Below are 25,570 nucleotides of genomic sequence, written 5' to 3'. Positions count from 1 at the left end.
ATTAGGTATTTTTTTTTTTGTTTTCAGGATTGACTGTATACACAATCACAATTGTCTTATATATCATGGCCCATACCCACCAGGAGTATCCCTTCCTCCAAAGTTAAAAGGGCAGGAGTATATATCCAACAATCAGCATCTGACATTTTAGATCAAGTTCATGTAAGTATTGGGTTCCTCTGTTCTTCTAACCCAAAGTGTACAAAACAGGTCAGAAAGCATGGAAAACAAATATGTAAAAGATTACAGGTGAGGTTGTAAGGTTCTAGTTATCAAAAACAAATAAACATCTAGATAAATTGACATCAAGGTCTCTTTTCAGCTTAACTGGGTCTGCTTCCATGGTTTTCTTCCATGGCTGGGCTGAGATCAATCACTGCGTGGAAGTGTTGGAAGTGACATTTCCAGGTTGTACTTCCGCAGTCTTGATGGCAAGATGACTGGTCAGAAACATCTGGAAAAGTTCATTCCAGGAGAAATGTCTAAATGTCTTTCTGCAGACCCTCATGTAGTCAACTGGCTCAAATGCACACCCCGACTCTTCCAGGAATTTCCAAAATTCCTTTCGAATCTGGGAGAGACCCAAAGAGATCACGTATCATCTCATCAGGCGCTCGTTCCCTTTGGCCAAACTCAAACTCTGAGGGCAATAACAGGCAGCCTATCAACTAGAATTTCAGAATCTACAGCTTCAATCCACAGTCCTGCCTCCTACCATTTCTAAATTGGAACAACACAGGTATGACCTGAGGCCATTTTACCTGTTTCCTGGCACAGTTTTCCCAAGAGCCTTAACTTCCTTCTTTAGTCATTCAGCTTCTTCCACCAACTGTGATTATGATTGCAAAGGAGTGTATAGGCCCAGGCCTATCCCCAAAACATTTGGAGAGTTATCTGGTAATTTCTGAGGCCCCTGACTGCAGTCAATAATACATGGAAGGCCAAGTCTTGGTATTTAGTCCTTGATGAGACACTTTGCTCCAAGATTTGCTGCGGCACGTGTTATTGGAAAAGTCTCTACCCAATGGCTCAGTTGGTCTTGGTGCACCAAAACGTATCTGCAACCCAAAGAAACTGGCAATTGAACAAAGTCAATCAGTGGGGTTCAAATGGTAGCCCTGCCCACTTTCTTCCACTTTTGGCAGTTTTCTTCCATGAGGAATTAAATTGTTGTGAAGAAAGACAGCTAAAGGCCATAAGATGGGGCTCTGCATAAACACAGGGGGCAAACCATGACTGGAAAATTTGTACAGACATCAGTTACTCCATGTCCCTGGACATGGAATTACTGGCACAGTTGGCACCATAATCATTTAGACCCAATCTAACAGCCTGCAGATTGTCCCAAAGAATGGTTTTGTAGAAAAATGTATAGAAGAATTACACATGTTTAACTTATATTAGATCACTTGCTATCTAGGGGAGGAGGTTGGGGAAAGGGAGGGAAAAATTAGAAGGCAAGGTTTTGTAAGGGTGAATGTTGAAAATTATCTGCTTATGTATTTTGAAAATAAAAAGCTTTATTTAAAAAAATATTCATACCCAGGACCCAAAATAAGGTACAAAGTGTTTGGTGTCCACGGCAGTTGTGGAGGACATTAAGGTAATAGTGAGGGTTGCAATCCACATGGCAGCTGGTTCTTCATGGGGGGCCCCCTTTGTCCTCTGTCAGAGGCCTTGCATTTCCTTCTATCTCTTTTCTAGGGATTTTTACAATAAATGTTTACAATATAAACATATCAGTCCTTCCTCCTGCTTTTGAAATCTCCTTTTCTGGTCCTTAGTCCTTTCTCCTCTATCTTCCTGTGTCATCTCCTTCATGACAGCCACCAGTATCTTCACTTCCTTAATCTCATCTTCTCTTTCTCAAGTTCCTTCTTCTTCCGTCTTTCAAACAAGTTCAACACAATTCTTCTGAGTTCACTATTAATAGTTTTTCCACTAGCCGGGACAGAATTTATGAAAGTCTTTGCAGATATTTGCTGCTGATTTATTAATATAAACTGAAGCAATTGCTTTTAGATCATGCTCATTTTCTGGATCCAACTGAGCAAATATCTAGATGGCTGTACACAAATAAACATAGAAAGTTTCAGGATGTTTATCTAAATTTTGAATGGCGTGGAATATTTCCCAATTTACCAGTTGTTGTGCTGCCTGCCAGTCCGGAGCATCAGAAAGGGGCATTTCTGTATCAGTGAACATCTCCTACTCCCAATCATTATAATTACAATTAGGAACCATTTGGGGTTGTGTGAAATGATATAGGACAAGCCTTTGTTTTCTCATTCTTTGTGTGAAGAGCATTTGATAATTTCTCAATATCTTCCCAAGTAGGATTATGACCCCTTTTAATGGTCTTGATTTTCTTAATGATAGTGGCTGAATCTGTCTAAAAGGATGAAGTGAATTGCTGCCATAGTACAGTGTCTCCTGATGGAAAGGGACTTGTACATTCCTCTGATTATTCCCTACAGAAATAGTTCTTAAGGGTGCCATGGCCTTTGATTATGAGAAATCCAGATTGCTTGGTGGTGGCCCAGTGGTTTAGACCAGTACCTCCAATGGACATTGGTTTGAGCAGCCTTGGTTTGAAAGTTCTGTCCAACAGCACCAATAATCCGCTGCTGAAGCTCTAGATCATCAAATCTTATTTCTAGCATGCACAGCTGACCATAATCAAAGGTCCCTTATTTGTCTGCCCAAATTTGTTTCCCACAATTCTCTAAATACCGAGTCTAGTCCTAACAACTTTACGATTTGAGTCTCGGACATTTCCTGTAGATCTGGCATTTTACTCTTGTCTCAAGCTTTTAACAAATAGCTTGTCCAATGGAAAATTGGGAAGAAGTTTACTCTATCCTGCTCTCATCATGATACCAGTATTTTTTGATAGTTCTGCCCCTTGGAGACCTAATGTTGGGGCCAATTGGACCAGTTACTCACCATTGCTTTTGACTTCACCGAGGACCATTTTTGTATCATCGTACACAAGGGGAGAATTAAATTTGTATTCAGGACCAGTTTCTCTTTATACTTTCTAAGCCTGGAGAATTTAATTCTCTGACCACCTCACAGCTGATTGATCACAGCGGGGAAGTCCACTCCTGACCCATGATCAGACAAAGATCTAAGTGCTGGCTGCAGAATCAGATAATAAGTTCACTTAGTGATCGTTATATGAACTAAAGGTGCCTTTGTGGTCTCCAAATATTGTTAAAAAGGAAATCTTGGTGCAGGGTTTTATTAGCACACCAAGGCAGAAAAGGTTAGACTGTTACCAGTTTCAAACAATGCACAGATTTTATAGACACAAATTAACAACTTCCATATAAAATCAAGGAAATACTACTTGTCCATGTATGATGAGGAATAGGTTTTTATGCCACCTTAACTTTCCCTCATGTCTAATTATGCATACAAAAGAGTATCTCCAGATTGCCATTCTCCACAGGATCGTTGCACATGTTTCCAAAGATCAAGGAAAGTTAAAAACAGGAGTCCTTTGGGCTAGCTCTGTACACACTCATTTATTCAGTAAGTGCTTGCACTATTCTAGATTCTGCTGGGAAGATCTGAAGAGTAAGGATCTTGCTGTCACACCTGGATGAAGGCAAGCAATAACATGGAGGCTTAGATCTAGAAGAGTCCTCCATGAGCATTTCAGCTAACCAATAACTGTGTCCTCACCTTTTCAGGCAATCAGGTGTTTAATGAGCATTATCTAGGCACTGTATGGGAAGATCTTAGCTTACTGTTTATAATCCATTCTTACCTTTCAGTCTCAATTAAAACCCCATTTTCCATAAATTGCTTTCCCTAAACTTCTTAATCCCAGGACCTTCCCTCTTTTGTTTATTCCTATTTATTCTATATCTAAAACTTGCTTTTTACATACTTGTTTCCTTCATTAGATTGTAAGCTCCTTGAGGGCAGAGATGGTCTTTTGCCTCTTCTGAATCATCATTGCTTAGCAGAGTGCCTGGCAAGGAGGAGGCACCTAATTAATCTGTACTGATTGACTGATTCAAAATCCTAGTGAAAAGAACAGTGAACTCTGGAGTCAGGACTTGGGTTAAGAAGCTACTTTTGAGAATACATATTGAATTTTTGGGGAGGGGAGATATGGTCAAGGCAGGAATTTGCTCAATTGCACATGTTTGTAATGGGGATTTTATTTTTCTTACTTTTTATGTTGGGAGTGGGGATTTGGGAGAGAAAGAGAACTCAGATCTGAAAATAAAATAAAATTTAATTAAAAATCAAAATTGCGGCAGCTAGATGGTGCAGTGCCTGCCCTGAAGTCAGGAGGACCTGAGTTCAAATTCAGCCTCAGACACTTACTAGCTGTGTGATCTTGGGCAAGTCACTTATTCCTATTTGTCCCAGTTTCCTCATCTGTAAGATGAACCAAAAAAAGGAAATGGGAAACCCTTCTATCTCTCTTGAGAGAAAAGTTGGACGTGACAAAACAATAATAAGAAGTCAGGTTAAGATCAGAGAACATAAGTAGCCAGTTTGAGAGGAGCACAGTTTGTGTGAAGGGGTAGAGAGGAGCACAGTTTGTGTGAAGGGGTATGGCAGAAGATAAAGTTTGCAAGATTTGATGAGCCAAATCACTAAGGGTCTATAGGAGACTCTGTGCTTTTGAGCAAAGGAGTAACCTGATCAGAGAAGAGCATTAAAAAACAAACAATTTTGATGACTTCCTGAAGGATAATTTGGGAAAGGCAAGGAGATCATAATGGTATAAAGGAAATAGCATTAGATTTGGAGTCAGAAGCTGTAGATTCACATCTCGACTCTTTTACTACCTATGTGATTTTAGACAAATGACTTCCTCTTCATGGAAAATAATTTCCTTAACTATAAAACACTGGACTGAATGACTTCTAAGATCCTTTCCAGCTCTAAATCTATAGTTCTGTGATCAGTTAGGAGGCTCAGGCCTGAATTAGGTTGCCTACAGTGGGAGTGGAAGGGAGGGGGTGGATGGGAGAGATATCACAGGCATAGAATCCAGAGGATTTAGCAACTGATTGGATGTGTGGGATGAGGTGTTGAACTTCTAGAAGAGGGAAAGATGATAGAGGGAGTGAGTCAGGGATGAATCAAAGACCAGTCCTGCACGACTAGGAAAATGGTGACGCCATCCATTGACAGAGGCAGGGAAGTTGGGGGTGGGAAGCTGGTTTGGGAAGTGGGGGTGGGATGAGGAAGAAGAAGATGAGTTTGCTTTTTTGCCTCTAGTCCCAGAATTTTCCCAGGGGGTGCAGAGACAAGACTTGTTTTTTCCGAGATAAATTTGGACTTTCAAAAGTCACATAAACATACTAAAATTCCACACTCACCAAGAAGAATACTGGATCTTAAGGATGAAAAAATTCAAAATCACTGTTCCTATCTCTTCCAGTTAACAGAGATGCCTGCTCCCCCAACCTTTTCCCATTCTACCCAGCAATCAGTCAAGAGACAGAATTGATGAGCCTCCTGGGAGAGATGGTTTTGAACACTAGAGAAACCCAATTACTAACCTGATCTGGAAGCTCACATTGAGCCCTGGTGGTAACTGAGTGTGAGGGGAAAGGATGAGGTGGAAGAAAGGTCCCAGATTTGCAGTAAAATCTGTCTTCAAATCCTGGCCTTGCTGCTTACTACTTTTTGTGATTGGGGACAAACAAGTCCATTAATCGATTTGGGTCTCAGGGAATTGGACTGTATGACTTTTGGAAGTCCCTTTCCCCTATACATCTATAATCCTGTGATCCCTCAGAATGATAACAATGCCCTTAGCTCTTTGGAGTTAAATGGAGAAGTTAAGCTAATGAGATTAGCAGAAATGCCCACTGGGCTACTAGAAATAGAGCTCACAGGGATATATAGATAGATAGATAGATAGATGGATAGATAGATAGATGGATGGATGGATAGACAGATAGGTAGATTAGATAGGTAGGTATGAGTCAGCAGCATTTATTATTGTTTACTAAATGTTAGGTATTGTGCTAAGCACTAGGAATACAAATAGAAGCCAATGAGACAATCCTTGTCCCTTAAGCTTACTTTCTGATGGAAAAAGACAACACATAAAAAGGATAGAAGAAAAGAGACTTACCTGTCAGGGTAGATGTCAGCAACAGAGTCTAAATTGTTGAAATTTGTTGAAAATTGTTGATTCAACCAACCTTTATTAAGTTCCTACTGTATACAGAAACCTCTGTCACAGCTACTGGTAGAGATACAAAACTTCAATAAGATCTGGCCCCTGACTTTATGAAACTGATTTCTTGAAGCTATTCCCAAGAAAAGAACCAAGTTGTTAGGGCTCCAAAATACAACTAAATTGTTCTTGTGTTTAATTAGTCCATCACTAAGCATTTATTAATTGCTAGGCATTTGGTGCAAATATAAAATATAATATATTATATATAATAATATGTAATATAAAATATAATATAAAAGAATGAAATAATCCCTAACTTATTTTTTTGCTAAGGCAATTAGGGTTAGGTGACTTGCCCAGGGTCACACAGTTAGAAAGTATTAAATGTCTGAGACCAGATTTGAACTCAGGTACTAAATTCCTGAGGAGAAATTTGAATCCAGATCTTTGGGATTTAAAGTCAGCACTTTCTCTCCTTCATCATACTGTCCTTCAAATCCAAAGAACGCAAGAATCTTGACCAAGATCAGAGCTAAAGCCAGAATGTAGTCCTGAACCCTTTCTGTCACACCATCTGATTTAAATCATTTCAAGAAACATTTATTTAGTGCTTACTGTAGGCAAAGTCAAGAGAAGGCACAGAGTTTAAATAGAATGTCTGAGTAATGAATAAATAAAGTTTTTACTCAGAGCTCAGCCTTATATTAATTGCTGAGGAGAAAAAAGTAGACAGTCTCTTCTCTCATAGAGGTTATATTCTAATTGGGTAAGATAACATATATAGGAGAATTCATTTGCAGTCGATGAAAAGGCCTAGAATCACTAAAGATTGATGGGGTTTGATAGTTCTACATCTTACTTGAAGGATTATAATTATGAATCTGTTTTTTTAAACTGTATGAGCAGCCACGTCAATTCTGCAGGACAATGGGGCTAGGGATGGCACACCTAAGGAAGTAGGAAGAAGGTCTGAATGCTTGAATGGAGAGGGGACCTTAGGATTCCTTCCACAAATATGGGAATAGTAGAGTCTGTGTCCACCCAGAACAAGAGAAAGGAGAATGCCAAAAAGTGGCTTCTCCCATTTACTGTCCAGATGGGTTTTATGTGACTGGTAAAAAGGAAAGGAAAAGGGGAAAGAGCTCCTCAAGGAGTGTTCAATCTCTTTAGGGAGATAGATAAGACACAAACAAAATTGTGAATGTCTCGTATCACATGATAAATATGTAGCCCCTTACAATCAAGGGAGCTAGTGAGAACTATAGTTTTTTGTTTTCTTTTGTTTCCACATGGAACGAAGGATTGAGGGACTGTGGGAGGTTGAAGCCAAAGAACTTTGGAATTTTGGGAGGAGGACATGTGCCAGGCCAAATGTAAAGAAAGGATCTTATTATCTCAAACCTAATATAATCATGAGTAGCTAGAGACTTAACTGGCTTACTGAACCACTGAAGGAGTGATCTGCTTGGACAGAATTTCTGCCATATTGAGACCTAATAAATTTATCCCCTCTTCACTTCCTTCTTTTTTGTCTCACAAATGACTAGTAAACTAGCGATAGGAGTTTCCTCTTCTCTTGAAATCTTGCTTTTTTTACTCTCTGTTCTTTTACAATAGATTTAGCTTTCAGATAAAGGTAAGCTGATTTTTTATTGCCTTCTGTTCCTACACATATTGACTTATAAATAAACGGATCACATCATGAGGAAGAACAGGGAAACTCTCAACCAATAGCCTTAACTCTAACTTTATAATGCAGCATTGTTTGTCTTTCTATCTGCAGGTGTCTGTGTGTCTCTTGTTTCTCTTTCTATTTCTCTATGTCTCTTTTTGTAATTCTTTTTCTGGGTCCATGTCTGTTTCTTTCTGTTTCTTTCTGTCTCTGTTCCTATCTCTCTTTCTCTCTCTGTGTATCTGTCTATCTTTCTCTCTCTATTTCATTCGTTCTGTCTGTCTCTTTCTCCTCTCTATTTCTCTGAGTGTTTGTCTCTTTCTATCTGTCTGGTTGTCTCTCTCTGTCTTTCTCTATGTCTCATTCTCTGTCTCTCTCTGTGTGTCCATGTCTGTTTTGTTCTGTTTCTCTCTCTGTAACTGTCTGTCTCTCTCTGTTTCAGTCTCTCCATCTCTCTCTGTCTCCCCCCCACCCCCCTCTCTTTTCCTCTCTCCCCATAAAGAGATCTCATCTAAGAAGAATAAAGTGTTCTGAAGGGTCCATGGGAGAAGGAGGGAAGTCATTAGTAACGTTGCCATCAGGAAAGACTTTGGGAAGAAGGTAACGTCTGAGTTGGACTTTAACTGGGAGGTAGGAATTCGACAAGCAGGGAGTACATTCCTAGCATACTTGTCCCATGTGGCTGAAGTCAGGAAGGCATGGGGTGTATCCCCAGAACAGCATAGTCTAGTCTGGCTGGATCGTAGAGTGGTGGGGTTTTGGAATCACTGACACTTCCTCTCATCTCTTGGAGTGCAAATACATGAGACACTCCCAGGGACTCTTCACTCCCAGGATGACCAGCCTCACTTCTCTATGCCTCAGGCCTCCCTTTGTAGACTTCTCTCTAGTGATTACAGCATATTCAAAGACTCCTGATTTGAATAAGGATATATAAGGGAGCAGATATGATTGTGATTGTGTAAAAGACTCCCTCACCCAATGACTTTTTAGATCCTTTCAAATAGATATTTGTAGAGGCCGTGATGATGCTCTCCCTTATTTGTTCTACACTTAGTGATATAGAGGAATTCTCTTCCAACTAAGGGAGTCAGAGAAAGGCTCAGGGCAATTTGTCAAGAATTTTCCCCCCTTATCCTTCCTTAGAAAAATTAATGGCTAAGACTGGGTGAAGAATCCCAGCTTGCTTGGGACCCTCAGCTTTTAGTTTGAAGGGGTTAAATGGAGGCATTTTTTGGAGACAGACTGTCAATCCTGGTTGTAAGTCAGACAGAGAAGGTCAAGGGGATTATGGATCCTTAGACTTAGGGCAGAAGGGATCTTAAAGAACATCAAGTCCACTTATTCCCTCTGTTTTACAGATGAGGAAACTGAGGCAGTGAAGTGACTGTCCTTTCAAAACTGCATGAGCCCTGCCTGAACAGGTGAGCCTGGGCTAGGGCAGCAGAACTGTAGAAATCGTGGTGTCTCCAGATTGATCAAGTGAAGGGCTCATGCAGTTTTGAAAGGACAGTTTCTTGCTAATGGAGTCATCTGGGCTACACATGGATATTTCCACCCAGGAGGGGACTCTGTAATTACACAGTGGGCAGTGGCGTGTCTGAATCTAATAGCACACCGGACTCTCTTTGTGGATGACTCACCCTGGCACTAGGCCAGGGGTGGGTGAGTCACCCTGAGCAGCCAGCAGCTTGATTGACTGACCACTCCACCCCATCTCCCTCTCACAGAGGCACTGACAGCTTGGGAAGACCAGGAACAGAGGCTCCAGTAGAAAAAGCAAAGCGCCCCTGATGCCTCCAAGCATGGATTCCCAGGGATGGTGTGGATGGGAAGCAGCAAAGCTGAGTCTGAGCCCAGGTCATCAATCTAGAGACACCATGATTTATTTCTATGGTTCTACTGCCCGAGCCCAGGCTCACCTGGGCAGAGGGGACTCCATTCAGTCTCAGAGTACAGAGGATCTAGGTTTTGCATCCAGGGGCCAGTGTGAGCTCTCTTCCAACTGTTATGTACTGCTGTACGACTGTTGTTATTTTTGTTGTTGTGGGTTGATCTCACTCTTCATGATCCCAGTTGGGATTTTCTTGGCAGAAATACAGGAGGGATTTACCGTTTCCTTCTCTCTTTTTTTTTACAGATGAGGAAACTGAGGCAAATAGCATTCATTTCCTTTCCCTGAGCCTCAGCTCCCTCATTTTCTTCATTCACAACAGAAGGGTGACAACGTCTGCTTTATTTCCCTTGTAAATGGGGATCACACGAGACAGATAAAATGCAAAGTCTTGTCTAAATGAAGGTGGTCTTGCCTCTCTTGGGTGGTTCTCTCTCCCACCTCTCTGGCACTTCCCCGCGGGCACAAGGCGCCTGTAGGGTGCTCTGTGTCCCAGCACAGGGGCAGCATCTATTAGCAAACCCATCAGCCTCGGGGGTAGCCAAGGAGCTTACTCTGCTACAACTCTAGAGAAAAGTTCAGTGCTGTCTGCACAAGAGGGACGGCTCCACAAGGTCCCCCATGTTCTGAACACTAATTGTTTCTTTAGGTTAAACTCCAGAAAACCACCATGAGAACAACAAGAAGCAACTCATGTTTATATGAACCTGTTTTACAGCATAGAATAATGGTAAAAATACCGGATTTGGAGTCAGAGGTTCCAGGTTTAGATTCTCCCATCATTTAATCTAACTGGGTTCAGTTTTTTCCTTGGTAATATAACGATCCCCCTCCGAACCACATGATGTCTGAGGTCCCTTCCCAGATAAATCTGCTTCTGGAAGAGGAAGGAAGGAGGGTTTGGGGAATGGAGAAGTACCTCCAAGTTCTTTTCCATGATCATATTCCTTGGGATTTGGTGGTTAATTAGTCGACAGTCACTTAGAAGTCAGAAAAAAGGCCAGGTGATTTTCCGCAGGGCGGTGAGGGAGAGTTACAAGCAGAGCTGTGCTGGAAACAGTTCTAGTCTGCTGTGGATGGAAATTGCTAAATTTATTGGGATCATTTATTCACCTTGGGAAACTGACAAATGTTACAAATCAGGACTTGATTTACTGTTTTGTTGACTGTCTAGACTTAAGAAATTGATAGAGAAAATGTTAAATGCAGATTAAATTTAAAAGTGTTTTGTGCAGCTGGTTATTAAGCATTTGCCAGCAAACTCCTGGTTACAAGCCCTGACTGTGGAGGGCACACCCAATTACCCAAGAGTCAGGAGGGCCAATATGGAGGTGCCAGATGAAGGGGACAGAGACCCAGACAATGAAACCCCCAGAATAAGTGTCTGCCAAGGAGGGAGTTTCAGCCTGAGCTGAGGGGTGGGGTGCGTGTGGGTGCTGAGGCAGGGGTTGACACACCAAAAACAAACCTTTCAGCCTTCACAATTATGCTGTGGGTAGCCCTGATCCTTCCTCCTTTTGTTAAGGTTTAATACTTGGGCTTTAAGAGGAATGTGCCTGACACCTTTTTCCAGCCCACATTTTGCCCAGGGCAGGGGAGGGATGACTCAGAGCTGATGAGAATCAGAGGGATTCCTTCCTGGCCCCCCAAAGCACCCCTAGTCTGGACTCAGAGAGACTTCAGGGGTAGGATGTACATCCGATTGTCTCAGATGCATAATGGCTCATATTTCTACAAAGTTTGAAGATTAGGCTTGCTCACAGTACTGTGAAGTATCTCAGGCTCCACTCATTTTATAGATAAGGAGACTTAGACCCAGAAAGGTAAAGTCACTCACCCAAGATGTCATAGCTCCATAACTTGCTCCTGAGTCTTCTCTATATTCAGTGTTCTTTCTTGCTTTTAATCAGGTCTATGCCTTCAGCAAGCTGCCATATAAACTGTCATATATGTAAACGTTATTTGTAAGTGCTTCCATTAGAATGGAAGCCCTGTGAGGGCCAGGAATGTCTTGTTGCCTTTTTGTGTATTCCCAGCTTTTAGTGCAGTCCCTAGCACATAGTAAGCACTTGATAAATGCTTGGTGACTGACTGACTGTCTCTGCAATGGATTTAGGGCCCTGGTGAGACCCCAAGAATGTCACAGATCAAGGATTTAGGGAACCTTTGGTGCTTGCTTGTTTGCTCTTGCTTAGGTTAGAGGACCCCTGGGACACAAAGGACCACTGGCCCAACTCCCCGAGCTCCAGCTCTAGAGTAAAAAGAAAAACATTTTATTGATATATTTTGTTTATACATCATCTTCATTTCTAAATAGCTTCTTCCTCCTTTGCCTACCCACTGAGCCATCCTTTGGAATAAAGTTTTCAAAAGAAGTGGGAAGCATTTAATGAAACTAGGCAACACACAAATTGAGTAATAATAACTATTATTACAACTTACATTTATATAGCTCTTCTATGTGCCAGGCATGGGGCAGTTGGGTGGTGCAGCGGGTAGAACAATGGGTCGGGAGTCAGAAAGATCTGAACTAAATTCCAGCCTCGGACACTTACTATCTGGAGGATCTGGGCCAGTCAATTAATCCTTATTTGCCTCATTTCTCATTTGTAAAAATGAAGACGCACTGGAGAAGGAAGTGGCGAACTACTCAGGTGTCTGCCAAGAAAAACCCATAGGCAGAAGAAGTTGGGCAAGACTGAACAACAAATGTCCCAGGCTAGATGCTTTACAATTATTACCTTGTTCGAGCCTCACAGCAGCCCCAAGAGGTAGGTTTTATTATTGCCTCTGTTTTTATAGTTGACCAAATTCAGTGACTTGCCCAAGGTCACACAGCTAGCAGTGTCCCAAGCCAGATTGGAACTCAGGTTCCTGAGTTCCCCTGACTCCAGGGCCAGCACTTATTCCCTGTCCCACCTACCTGCCGCCCATCTTCCTTCCCCTCAGCAAAGGCCCCTCGCGGTTTTAAATGTGACCCTGTAAAGGTTTGCAGGATCATGCACGAGGATTTCTCCACCCATGCTGACCTTCACAATTCAGACTCTTTCCTGAGCTTGGGATTTTCCCTTGGCCATGTTTCATCCCATGGACCGGGGCCCAGGTTGGCTCAGGGCATGGGGAAGGGCCTGGTAAATCCTGCCCTTCATTGTCTTGCAAGTCAGGTGGGAGCTGGGCAGAGAACCCTTGATGCCCTCCACTCCCTTGGCACCTCCCATGCCCACCCCATGTTCTCCCCTGATGCCTCGGCTTCTCACGTGATCCTGAAACACTGCCCCGAGTGATTCATTGTGGGAAAAGCCACCAGGGCTGCCCTACCCCAGAGGCCATTGGGCATTTTCCCAATGGCTCCTGAATAACTTCTCTTCTTCCAACCCAAGGAGAAAAAAAGCAAAGGCTTTGTGGGCCCAGAACCCTGGACTCATGGGAATTGTTTGGTCCAGTTTGTGGTCACTGACCACCCACAGAAGGGCGCACCTCAGGCTCATTCATCCCACGTAGCCAGTCCGACGTGAAATCTCGCATTTCTGCCGTTACATCTCTGGTGTAAGTCCACTTCTCTTCACAGCCATAATCCTTGTGCAGGCCCTCCTCGCCTCTCTTCTGGATGGCTGAACTTGCCTTCTAACTGCTCTCCCCACGTCGTCTCCCTTCCTTCTAATCCATCCTCCACTCACCTACCAACATGATTCTTCTCATCTTACACCTGATCGTGCCGTTCCTCATGAGTACATGAGCTCGAGCGGCTTCTATTGTTTCCAGGAGCAAACATGAACTCTCTTTAGGGGAGTTTATAGTTTATTTTTTATTTTATTTTTTTAAATCACAGCTTTTATTTTCAAAACATATACAAGGATAGTTTTCAACACTCACCCTTGCAAGACCTTGTTGAACTCTCTTTTGGGGCATTTAAAGCTTGTTTTTGCACTTTACTCCCTTTTATATATCTATATTTCATTGTCACTGGAGTTCCTCCAACATAAAACTCCTTCTTCTATTGCTGAGTCTCAGCACTGGCAGTGTCCCATAATTGCCCCCTCACCTTCACCTCTTAGTTTTTCTGGTATTCAAGAATAAGCTTAAATTGTATTTTCAATAAGAAGCATCTCTTGATTCTACCAGCTACTAATGCCTTCTCCTTTCAAAGAACTTCCATATACTAGACATTTATATTGTTTCCTTCCTCCCAATAACATGTAACTTCCTTGAGAGTAAGGACTGTATATATATTTCTCTGTGTGGCTTTTTTTGTTTTTGGTATCCCTATCACCTCATACAATGACTGGCACATATTATTGTTAAGGCCTTCATTTTTGAAGAAGACCAATGACATCAAGGGATGATGTCTTTTAAAATCTTACAAAAATGAATGTTGAAATGAGATGATTCAGGCCAGTTCCAAGATCTTATGATGAAGAGAATCATTTGCACTCAGTGAGAGGATTGTGGGAACTAACCATGGACCACAACATAGTAGTTTCACTTTTTGTTGTTGTTTGCTTGCACTTTATTTTCTTTTTCATTTTTTTCCCTTTTTGATCTGATATTTCTTGTACAGCATGATGTTTGTGGAAATATGTATAGAAAAATTGCACATGTTTAATTTATATATTAAATTACACGCCATCTAGGAGATGAGATGGGGGGAACGGAGGGAAAAAATTTGGAACACAAAGTTTTACAAGGGTGAATGTTAAAAATTATCCATGCATATGTTTTGAAAATAAAAAGCTTTAATTTTAAAAAATCAAACAAAAAAATGACTGTTGAAAACTATCTTTACATGTAATTGGAAAAATAAAATGCTATTGAATTTTTTAAAGGAGTGATGTTTTAACTTGCACATGAATTGGCTTTGGAGGAGACAGAATTGTACCAAGAGTTCAGCTTCATTCTCTCTTTCAGAATCATGGAATTCCACTGACTGGACAAAAGTCAAGACAACTGGTGACCTTTGTGTCTTTGAAGCACTCTACAATGCCCTCTCCTGCCACCTTCGTGGCTTTTGGGGACAAATAGCCCTCATTCACCCATCTCTACCCTGGGAAGTCTCCACATGCTTGGGGCAGACATCCCCCTAACTCACCAACGGGTTTGAGGCTTTTCAGTTACCTTTAACCTGGTTTGGCCCGTCGGCCAGGATGGTTTTACTGGGGTGTGGCTACTGTGCACACTATAGCTTCTTGGAGGCACAGGAGAGAGTGAAGGCACAGGTAGACACCAAGGGTGGACAAGCAGCCCTGAAAGGGCTCAGCAAGTCCTCACACCAGAGGCATTAGTCTTCCCTGCACACCCCATACACCTTGGCACATAGAAGTTTTTTAATGAATGTTTGTTGACTGAATGACTAATTGATATACCATCTCTCTTTAAAAAAAAAATCTCTCTATTACAATTAGTAAGTCAATCACAAAATTGCTATTTTGGGAGTTCTTTTGAATATTTTATCCTTTGTAGATTTTTTTAAAAAATGTTTTATTGATGAATGAATGAAAAAACATTTATAAAGTGCTGAACTTTGGGAGACTTTAGGAGGTTGATCAATGCCGTGAACAGTCACGATTTTAGAATACCGATGATAAAGCATACTGAGGACAGGCTAGAGTTATATATTGAGTCATCTATCTTTAAACATAGATAATTTGTTCATTTGTTTTGCTTTGACTGTGCTTATTTTTTATTTCAAGAGAGGCTTTTTGGGGGAGTGAGTTTAAGGCAAATGACAAATAAGCCGCACAAAAAAACCTCACTCCAAATCAGGACCCACACTACTTCCTAGATATTTCTGAACCAGGTTTCACTCCACTTCCAACTGTCGCTTCCCTTTGTGTTGTCTTCTTTTATTAGGATGTAAACTCTTTACAGGCAGACTGTCTTGTGTACTTGCACAGTGCCCAGCACAAAGTGATTAACCCATGCTTTAATCAAGCTGTGTCCTGAGCAGGAGACGTGGTGGGAAATGCTGGAGCCTTTCATTTGCAGGTGTGTGGTCTCCCATAAAGGTCTGTGTCCTGAGAAAGAAGGAGGATCTTTAGCACCAAGGACAGGGGATCTCCCACCAAATCCATATGCCAGGACTCTTCATCTCAGTCCTGCTGCTGGTGCCTGGGACTTCAGCCCACCCAGGGTTTCCCACTTCATCCACTCCTCTCCTCTCAGTGTGTTCTGCCTCCTGGTGCTTGGTGAGAGGATACAGAAAGTTCTAATTGGTTTCAGCATTTAATACCTTCATTTGACAGGTGAGGAGCTTGAAGTTCAGAAACATGAATGACTTGCCCAAGTTTACATGGCTCATTAATGTTAGAGCCTAAACCAAAAGAACACTTTTTGTCTCCTGGCTCTTCAAACTAGGGCTTCCCCTTTTCTTCCCCTTCATTCAGGTTTGTTGGGGTGGTGCCCCATAATGGATAGAGTGCTGCCATATGTCCAAGATATTGTTCAGTCATTTTCAGTTGTGTCTCACTCTTTGTGACCCCTTTGGGTTTTCTTGGCAGAAATACTAAAATGGTATGCCATTTTTTTCCTCCAGCTCATTTTATAGTCGAGGAAATTGAGGAAAACTGGGTTAAGTAACTTTTCACACAGATTGTAAATGTCTGAGGCCGGAGTTGAACTCGGAAAGAATGTGATGATGCAGGTTCAAATCCCAGTAGAATGTAAGTTTTTGAGTTTCTATTTCTTTGTATTCTGAGTGCCTAGTACTACATAATAAGTGCTTACCATATGCTATTTGGTGGACTGATCTCTCTCAAATAGCTATTAAAATAGCTACACAACCATAGGGAAATAATTTAACCTCTTTGGGTCTCCATTTCCTCACAAATCAAATGGGGATAATTATACCTCCCAGAACAAAACAAAAAGAAACTATTTTGTTAACTAAAAAGTGCTTTCTGGGTATCAACAACAGGTACCAGTGAATCAGTCTCAAGCATTTAAAAAATGCTTGCTATGTGCAGACACTGAAAGCATAGTCTCTGACTTCAAAGAGCCCACATTCAAATGAGGAAGACAACATATAAGCAGCCATATACGAACAAGATACATGCATTGTCAATGGGAATGAATCTCAGAGGGAAGAGATTGCAAGGTTGGAGAACAAAACCTCCAGCAGAAAGTAGGTTTTAAGCTGAGTCTTGAAGGAAGCCTGGGAAGCCAGGAGTTTAAAGTGAGGAGAGAGGACATTTCCAGGGATTGGGGACATTTTACATACAATTACATAGTATAATTGCATAGAGTCAGGGGATGGAATGTTATGTGGGAGGAACAGCAAGAAGAGCACTACAGCTGGATTGTAGACTATATGAAGGGGAGTCAAGTGTGAGAAGACTGGGAAGGTGTAAAGGAATGGACTAGGATGTGAAGGGCTCTGGATAAATTGTGATCTGGGAGGCCCTGGATAAGGAAACCAACCAGACTCAGGAAGTTCCAAAGAATCTTAATGGGAATTAGTAGGAATCTAATTCAATTTCTCCCTTCCCTCCAGGAAGCACCATGAAGAGGTGCTCCATCTTCTATTTCAACACATTCAGAAACTGGCAACCCTGGCTGCCACTGGACATCTTGAGCTCTTAGAAAATCCTAGTTTATACTGAGCAACGTCTGCCTCTCTGTATCTTCCAGACATCTCACCTAATTCTGCCCTATAATGAAAAACAGAGAATACATTTCTGTATACTACCTATGATGCTTTAAGGGCAAGAATCATGGGGATATCACAACCTCAGAAGAATCAAAATTGCTGGTGACCCAAAGGGTAACAGTGGTATAAACAGGCTACAGCATGTAGACAGAGAGGACATGATTGAGGGGTGATGTAAAAGACACTGGTTAGGACAGGAGTGATTGGAAAATGTGGTGGGCTGGTCACATGTGGGGATGGAGAGATGATCCATCATTGGCCTGGTATCCATATGAAATCATAAAGAATACAAGTAGACTTTTCAGTGGAGATGGGAATGGGGATGGGGAGGAGGAGAGAGAGCTGGACCCATTGGAGAACAAAATGAAATAGCCTGGATCGGCTGCGATCTGTATCTTGGGTATGTGACCACATTAGGGATATTGCTAATTAATCAAAGCATTTTACTTAGAAAGCCTGTTCTTTCTGCACTCTGCCTGCTCTCCCTCCCCCTCCCATTGACCCCCACTGGCACATCCCTTTTACTGTTTCCCCATTTTTCTCAGGCCAAGATTATTTTTTTCTTTTGCTGTTGTTCTGTTTTTATTTCCCAAAGGCTATGTCTGGCCCTTTCAGCTCATTTCCTTACATTGTGCTGATTCCTGTATCCAGCTGCCTGCACCTGAACTTGGCTCCAACCTCTTCCCTTAGCTTTTTGGCAAACATAAAACTAGACTGAAATGCCCACCCCCTCTACCCTCCAACCCCAAAATCCCAGAATTTGAGATTCAGAAGAGACCCGAGTTGTTAGCTCATCTTACCCATCGCCTAAAGAAATCCTCACCATAACATACTCAACAGAAGGTCATCCAGCCTTTCATGAAGTCTTTAGACCAGAGAGAACTCACTTCCTGAGGTGTTTATTCTACTTTTGGACAGCTCATTTTTAGTAAGTTTTTCTTGACTATGAAGAATGGGAAAATTACCACATGACCAAGGAAGAATAAATGTCCTAGTTTTCCAAAAAAAAAAAAGAAAGAGATTATATGCCCCCAAAATACAGGCCAGTGTACTTTACTTGGACAACATTCTAGAATGAATCAGAAAGGGGTGGTTTGTAAATATCTCAAAAAGGAAGCAATGATCAAGGTTTCAAGGACAAACCATGCTTTTTCTATTCTGTCAGCTTTACAAAGCTAATCCAGAAAATGGCATAGATACACTTTAACCTAGATTTTAACAAGATATTTGACAAAGTAGCTGGTGTATATTTGTAAATGAGGCAGAGAAATGGGAGCTAAGAGAACATCAGTCAGATGGTTTGGGAACAGCTGCCTGGATCCAAAGAGTAGTAATAGATGATTCAATGTGTTTGGGGGAAAAGATGTGTCTGGGGGACTCCTCCAGGGATGTGTGGCTGGCCCTGAGCCATTTTAACTTTTATCAGTGGCGTGGATAGAGGCAGAGACAGCATGCTTATCAAATCTGCCATTTGTGCAAAGGTAGCAAATTTGATGGACTATAGACCTCTGGGACAGAGTCCCTCCCAGTAGAGGAGATCCTGGGAAAAGCGTTTCCCTTCCTTCTATCCCAGCTTCAGAAAACAGTGGACATACACTACTGAGCCTTACCAGGACAGCAATAGGCAGCAGTAGTCTCTACCATCTCCCAGCTGCCTGAAGGACCAGAAAAAGATGGACCTGGTTGCACTGGCAACTACCCAGACCCTGAAGAGTTGTTTGTTACAGCTGGCACTTTGCAAAAGATTTGTATAAACCAGGTCCTAGAGAATGAGTTACACACATACAGTGGTGTTGACAGGGACAGATTATTATAGGTCCCCGATTGAGGGGGGGATTACTTCAGACCTGAGATTCATCCCCTCTTCACATCTGAGTGGCAGAATCCCTAGCTCTCTTCCAAAGTACAGCTCATATGTCACCTCCCACTTGAAATCTTTTTTGGATCCCCTTCCAGTTATTAGTACATACCCACCCACTTGCTTTCTATTTTGGATATTTATATTTTGCATTTCCTTATTGGTATACTTACTGTTTGTTCCCAGAAGACTATAAGCATCTTGAGGGCAAAGATAGTACACTCCAAGATTAGCAGTTTTTGGCAAATAGTAGGTACTCAACAAATGCTTGTTGAATTGAAGACAGTGAAGAAAAAAATCCTCTTGGACACTGAGATGGACTTAGACTTTATAGAATCCTTGAATGTTAAAGCCTCAAGGGACCTTAGAAATCACCTCGTAGAACCTTGTTCCATCATGCCCCATCCCATTTTACAGCTGAGGAACTAAGGATCAGAGAAAGGAAGAGTTTGCCTCAGGTCACACAGAATTAGAGACAGAGTGAAGATGAGTAGACCTTGTCTCCTGCCTTTTAGTCTAGTATTTTTTTATTAAAGCTTTTTATTTTCAAAATATATGCATGGATAATTTTTCAACATCAACCCTTGCAAAACCTCGTATTCCAATTTCCCCTCCTTTCCCCAACCCCTGTATTGGCAAGTAATCCGATATATGTTAAACATGATAGAAATATTTTTATACCCAATATATGCATACATATTTATACAATTATCATGTTGCACAAGAAAAATTAAATCAAACAGGAAAAAAATAAGAAAGAAGATAAAATGCAAGCCAAAAACAACAAAAAGAGTGAAAATGCTATGTTGTGATCCATACTCAGTTCCCAAAGTCCTACTCTGGGTGTAGATGGCTCTCTCTGAATCATTTCATTGTTGAGAACCACATCCATCAGAATTGATCATTGTATAATATTGATGTTGTCATGTATAACGATCTCCTGGTCCTGCTCATTTCACTCAGCATCAGTTCATGTAAGTCTCTCCAGGCCTTTCTGTATTCATCCTGCTGGTCATTTCTTACAGAACAATAGTATTCTATAACATTTATTTACCACAACTTATTTAGTCATTCTCCAATTGATGGGCATCCACTCAGTTTCCAGTTCCTTATCACTACAAAAAGGGCTGCCACAAACATTTTTGCACATGTGAATCCCTAGGGGGCAGCTAGATGGCACAGTGGATAGAACACCCAGGAAGACCTGAGTTCAAATCTGGATTCAGATACTTAACACTTCCTAGCTCTGTGATCCTGGGGAAGTCACTTAATCCCAATTGCCTCAGCAAAAAATAAATTAATTAAAATTTTTTTTAAAAAATATCTCTTTGAGATATAGGCCCAGTAGTAACACTGCTGGATCAAAGGATAACTCTTTGGGCATAGTTCCAAATTGCTCTCCAGAATGGCTGGATATATTCACAATTTCACCAACAATGTATCAATGTCTCGGTTTTCCCGCATCCCCTCCAACATTCATCATTATTTTTTCCTGTCATCTTAGCCAATCTGACAGGTGTGTAGTGGTATCTCAGAGTTGTCTTAATTTGCATTTCTCTGATCAGTAGTGTTTAGAACACTTTTCATATGTTAGTCTAGTATTTTTACCCACTATACCCTACTGACTCCCAGCCACTTCAGATACTGTCCTTCTCTCCCTTACTTTCTTTCTTCTTCCTTGTTATGAAAGTCAGGTGTCCAAGAGTTACCAATTTGCCAAAGAGATCCTAGGGAAAAGCCATCTGAGAACTGAGTAGGGCACACTGAACTTTGGGAGGCCACAGTTCTCAAGCTATTTATAAAAGAGGCTTCTTCCAGGCTTCCCTGTAGGCTCAGAACCACATTTATCTCTCATTATGACACAGCAATCCTGTTAATTCAATACCCTCCCTATTGAAGGAAAAAGAAGAGTAAGGAACCAAAGAATAGAGAGCAAGGAGGGTTCTGTTGCTTCCCTCTTGAATTCTCTGAAATCTTGGGAGAAGAGAGGAATTCTGGAAGCAACAATCTAGTGTTAGGGATTGTTTAGAGTCTCCCCTCCTTCTGGGCCTTGGTTTTCTCCCTTAAGGATTCAAGATTTCTTCTTCCATCCCACCAGCCTGAGAGATGAACTAATAATGGGGGAACACAGTTTTTTTTTTTAAAAGAGCTGTCTCTGTCCTCCCCAGTAATGATACCTGGTGTTTGGAAGGCAACTCCATTTCACAGGGCTCAAAGCACTTTTATTAGCATTAATCTCATTCATCCTCCCAAGATTGTTGTCTTGTTTTAAATTTTATTATGGACTGGTGAGTTATACTTAAGCCTCTGGGCAAGCCAGAGAGGGAGGAAGGGAGGAAAGGAGAGGCCCGGGGAATTTCCACTCTTTGCAAGGCAAGGAAGAAGAAGTGGTCAACTAACAAACCTAGGAAGAGGTCCCAGGGGTCCCAGACACTGAATGCCAACCCACCCTCTCCTTTCCCACCCTCTCTTTGAGCTTGAAAATCTCCAGGGCTGGTGTGGGAACTCTGAATTGTAGGAGTGAAGGTTTTTGAGTTGAAAGGAATTAGATATCCAGGCTACTCATTTTCTAAACGAGTTAACATTTGCATTTAGTAGAGTGCCTGGCACATAGTAGGTACTATGTAAATGCTTTTTCCCTTCCCTTTCTTGGAAAGGAAATTGAGGCCCTAAGAGGAGAACTGATTCATCCAAAGTCCCACTTTGAGTTGATGGAACTCAGAAGAAGCATAGATCACTGGCAAATACACTATATTTGGAGTTAAAATAATTCTGTTGGCTCTACTATTTATTATCCATGTGTCCCTGGGCAACTTGACTCTACTGACTTTAGTTTCTTCAAATGGGAAATGATGGCATTGGACTAGGTGGCTTTCAGATATCTCATACAGGAAGACATCTTAAACTCAACATGTCCCAAATGGAACTCGTTCCCTCTAACAGCATCTACCCCCTTCCAAACTTCCCTATTACTTAGAGGGCAATACCATCCTCCCAGTCCCTCTGGCTAAAAGATGATCCAGGATTCCTCACTATCTCTCACCTCCATATCTAATCTAATCTAATACCAAAGCCTGTTGATTTCATCTTTGCAACATCTCCCCTTTTGGGATTATTTTGGTAATATGCTGGTGGGTCTACCCGACTCAAGTCTTTCTCCACTCCAGTCCATCTTCCATTCAGCCAGTGACATGATTTTCCTAAAGTGCAAGTCTGGCTGTGTCTCTCTTACTCAATAAATTCCAGTGGCTCCCTATTGCCTCCAGGATGAAGTATAAAATCTTAACCTATCACCCTACCCTACATACACGCATACCCTTCCAATCTCCTTCCACTTATTCCCCACCATGTATTCTTCAATGACAATGGCCCCAGCTGTTCCTTGAACAAGACACTCCATCTCCAAACTCCCACCATTTTTCACTGGTTGTCTTCCTCTCTGGGAATTCTCTCCCTGGCTTTCCCGGCTTCCTTTAAATCCAAACTAAAATCTCACCTCCCTCAGGAAGTCTTTCCCAATCATTTGAATTCTAGCACCTTTCCCTGTGTTGATCATTTCCTATTTGTCCTGTACACAGCTTGTTTGTACACATTTGTTGGCATATTGTCTCCCTATTATGTTGTAAGCCCCATGAGAATAGAGACTGTCTTTGTCTCTCTCTCTCTCTCTTTTTGTCATAGCACAATGAGGGGTATCATGTAGACACTTAATAAACACTTAGTGACTGGTTGACAGAACGGCCTCTGAAGTGTTTCCTATCTCTAAATTCATGATTCTATGAGCCCAGTGGTAGCAGTGGGATTTGACCCTGGGTTATCTTATTCTAATTCATTCTGACTTTTATTTGGACCTAATGAAAAGGTGCTTTGGAGTCAAGTGAATGAGGTTCTGGGGAAGAGACCTAAGAGCAGCCACAACCTGAGGATTTTCCTACTACTGTTCTGCTTAAAGTGATGACATTTCTGACCTGGAAACTTGGGAAAGCACCTAGTTCTTCCTTTTTTCTCCCAGCCCCTGGACTGAGCACCAGGACAGGAACAGGAGAACTGTCCCCCTCGTATGGATGTTCCAGGATTGTCCTACTCTATTTTTAAGATAAGCAGAAATTCTGGTGGAAAGAAATTTACATTTCTATCTGGAATTTGCCATTTAGTAGCTGTATGAACTATTTGGGAGGTCTTATAAATGGCCACATTTCCCAGGCCTCCTACATCTCAGTCTGGTACCTGATTAGTTCCTAGATGGCTTCTCACCAAGGTCCACTATAACATGGCACTCACAATAAAAGAACAGTAAGTAAAAAGAGTGGGACAGAGCTAGGGTGGGAGCAGAGAGGCTGTGACTGGAGGCAGCAGAGTATTCAGGGAAGAGCACTAGCTCTTGTGAACTGACACATTCTCTGCCTCAAAGTCGGCTACAACAATTCACAGAGGCACAGAAGGCACTTCAGTTTGTATACATCTGGCAGGGGGTTGTCTCAACTCCAATCTAGATAATTTGTCCATTTCGTCCAGTTGAGTTTTGCTGATACATTCTTCTTCAATACTTTTCTCTCAACTAGACCAAATTGATGATCAAAAACTAGGTCTGTTCTGGACAAACCAAATTTCCTTCATGTTGCTGCCGACTGATAATGATGAAGGTGGGGATGGAATATCCCTCTTCCCCAGGCCATGGCTTTAGTATTTGCTTCTCATTCTTCTATGTATTCCTTCCCTCTCTGGCCCACAAAGTCCACTGTCCTCAGGATCAGTTAATCCCAAATACCAGATCACTTAAAGAAGAGTGGAATTCTTTGATCTGGAACAAACACAACTGGGTCACAAAAGAACAAAGGCTATTAGAAGGGAGGCAAACAAAAGAGAGATGACTCCTATCAGCAGAGAGACTGCCCCAGTCCTACAGAGTGCAGCTCCCCTCCTTCTGCCCAAAAACCCAAGAGAAAAAGTGGGCTGGACAGGAGTGCTAGGACAATGAAATTCACGCTGAAAGCACTGGGCAATTGTGATATGGATCCACAGGCCTGAAGATGGTGGGGCAAACTGTAAGCCAATAATTGCAGCTGAGAAAAAGTACATTCATCCATGGAGGAAGCCCCCTTGGATGTCAGTGTTCAGGGCCAAAGCCCCATTTGTCCCAAGCTCACTCTGGCTCTGACAGTGAAGGGGCTTAGGAAAATTAATCTTGCTTCTTGAAAGACAGAAAAATCTACATAACCCAGTAATAGGCAGGCTAATATTTTGTAGCAACTTGGCCCTAGGGACAATTTAGGCTGATGTGCAAGAATCTGGGAATAAACGCTGTCTGTGCCTGTCTTTTCTGAGCCTGGCTCCACAGCTTGCACCAGGGTCTCGTGAAATAAAATAGATCACAGTCATTAACAAGCTGGGGCAAGGATGCTGGTGAGTCAGAATCAAATACCTAGAATGTAAGACCTGGTCAGGGGGACAGGACCTTAGAGATCATCTGAGGTTCATTTTATTGATAAGAAAACTGAGGCTCAGGGAATTGAGTTGCTCCCAAATTAGCGGCCAAACCGGGACAAGAATGTCATTTCTCTGAAGCTTTTACTAGTATACTGTGACTTCCTCCAGTGCTTCATGCAGGAAGGCGCCTGGCTCCAGGGATGCAAAAGGGCTTTCTTCACTGGACTTTCTTCAGGGCTTGGGATGCCTGGTCTCTGAGATATCTCTGGAGATAGAGCTTCTCACAGTTTGGATCCCTAAAGAACACAGAGTCAGCTAGCACTCATCTTGCCCAACCCATCTGGGAGGAGCTTAAAAAATAAATGTTCCTTCCCAGGGACATTTTTTAAATTTCACAGGATTAAAAACAGATGAGCCCTGTCCAAAAACAAAACAAAAAAAAAAAATCCAAGTGTCACCCAGGAGTTTGGGGCCTTCTTGGTGTAATCCTCCCTTTCCACGCCTCTTCCCAGAATGTTTGGAGGAAACCTGGAATGGTAACAGGCCTTCCAAAAGATCAAAGACAACCCCTCCCAGAGTTGCCTGGAGAGGGATATGATCCTAGAACATACCACACAAGCCTGGAAGCAACTGGATCTTGGGGGAGGGGGAGCACTTTTCTAGAGAGAGTTCCTTCTCATGCATGAGTTAGACTAGAATCAATTCAATTCAATTCTGGAAATTAAATGAACATAGATTAAGCATCTACTATATGCTAGACTCCATGCCCCACTTCTGAGAAAACAAAGAAGAAAAACCAAAATTCTCCTTGTTCTCAAGAAATAGTTTACATTTTTCTGGGGTGAAGAAGGGAGAAGTAAGTGTAAGACAAGAGGAACATTACCTGTACGTGCATAAATACAAAGTCATATAAA

General features: G+C 41.9%; 1 long non-coding RNA gene across 1 annotated transcript; it reads left to right on the top strand.

Annotated features, from left to right (window-relative positions):
* Positions 1 to 12,251: 12,251 nt before the first annotated feature.
* LOC127552441 (uncharacterized) lies at positions 12,252 to 17,366 on the top strand. The gene is made up of 3 exons (XR_007951387.1): positions 12,252 to 12,500; positions 16,259 to 16,385; positions 17,216 to 17,366. It is a non-coding gene; the product is annotated as an uncharacterized LOC127552441 (long non-coding RNA).
* Positions 17,367 to 25,570: the final 8,204 nt, after the last annotated feature.

This window comes from Antechinus flavipes, chromosome 2, assembly GCF_016432865.1.
Source record: "Antechinus flavipes isolate AdamAnt ecotype Samford, QLD, Australia chromosome 2, AdamAnt_v2, whole genome shotgun sequence".
NCBI classification, from domain to species: Eukaryota; Metazoa; Chordata; class Mammalia; order Dasyuromorphia; family Dasyuridae; genus Antechinus; species Antechinus flavipes.
This window is presented reverse-complemented; position numbering and strand designations above follow the sequence as displayed.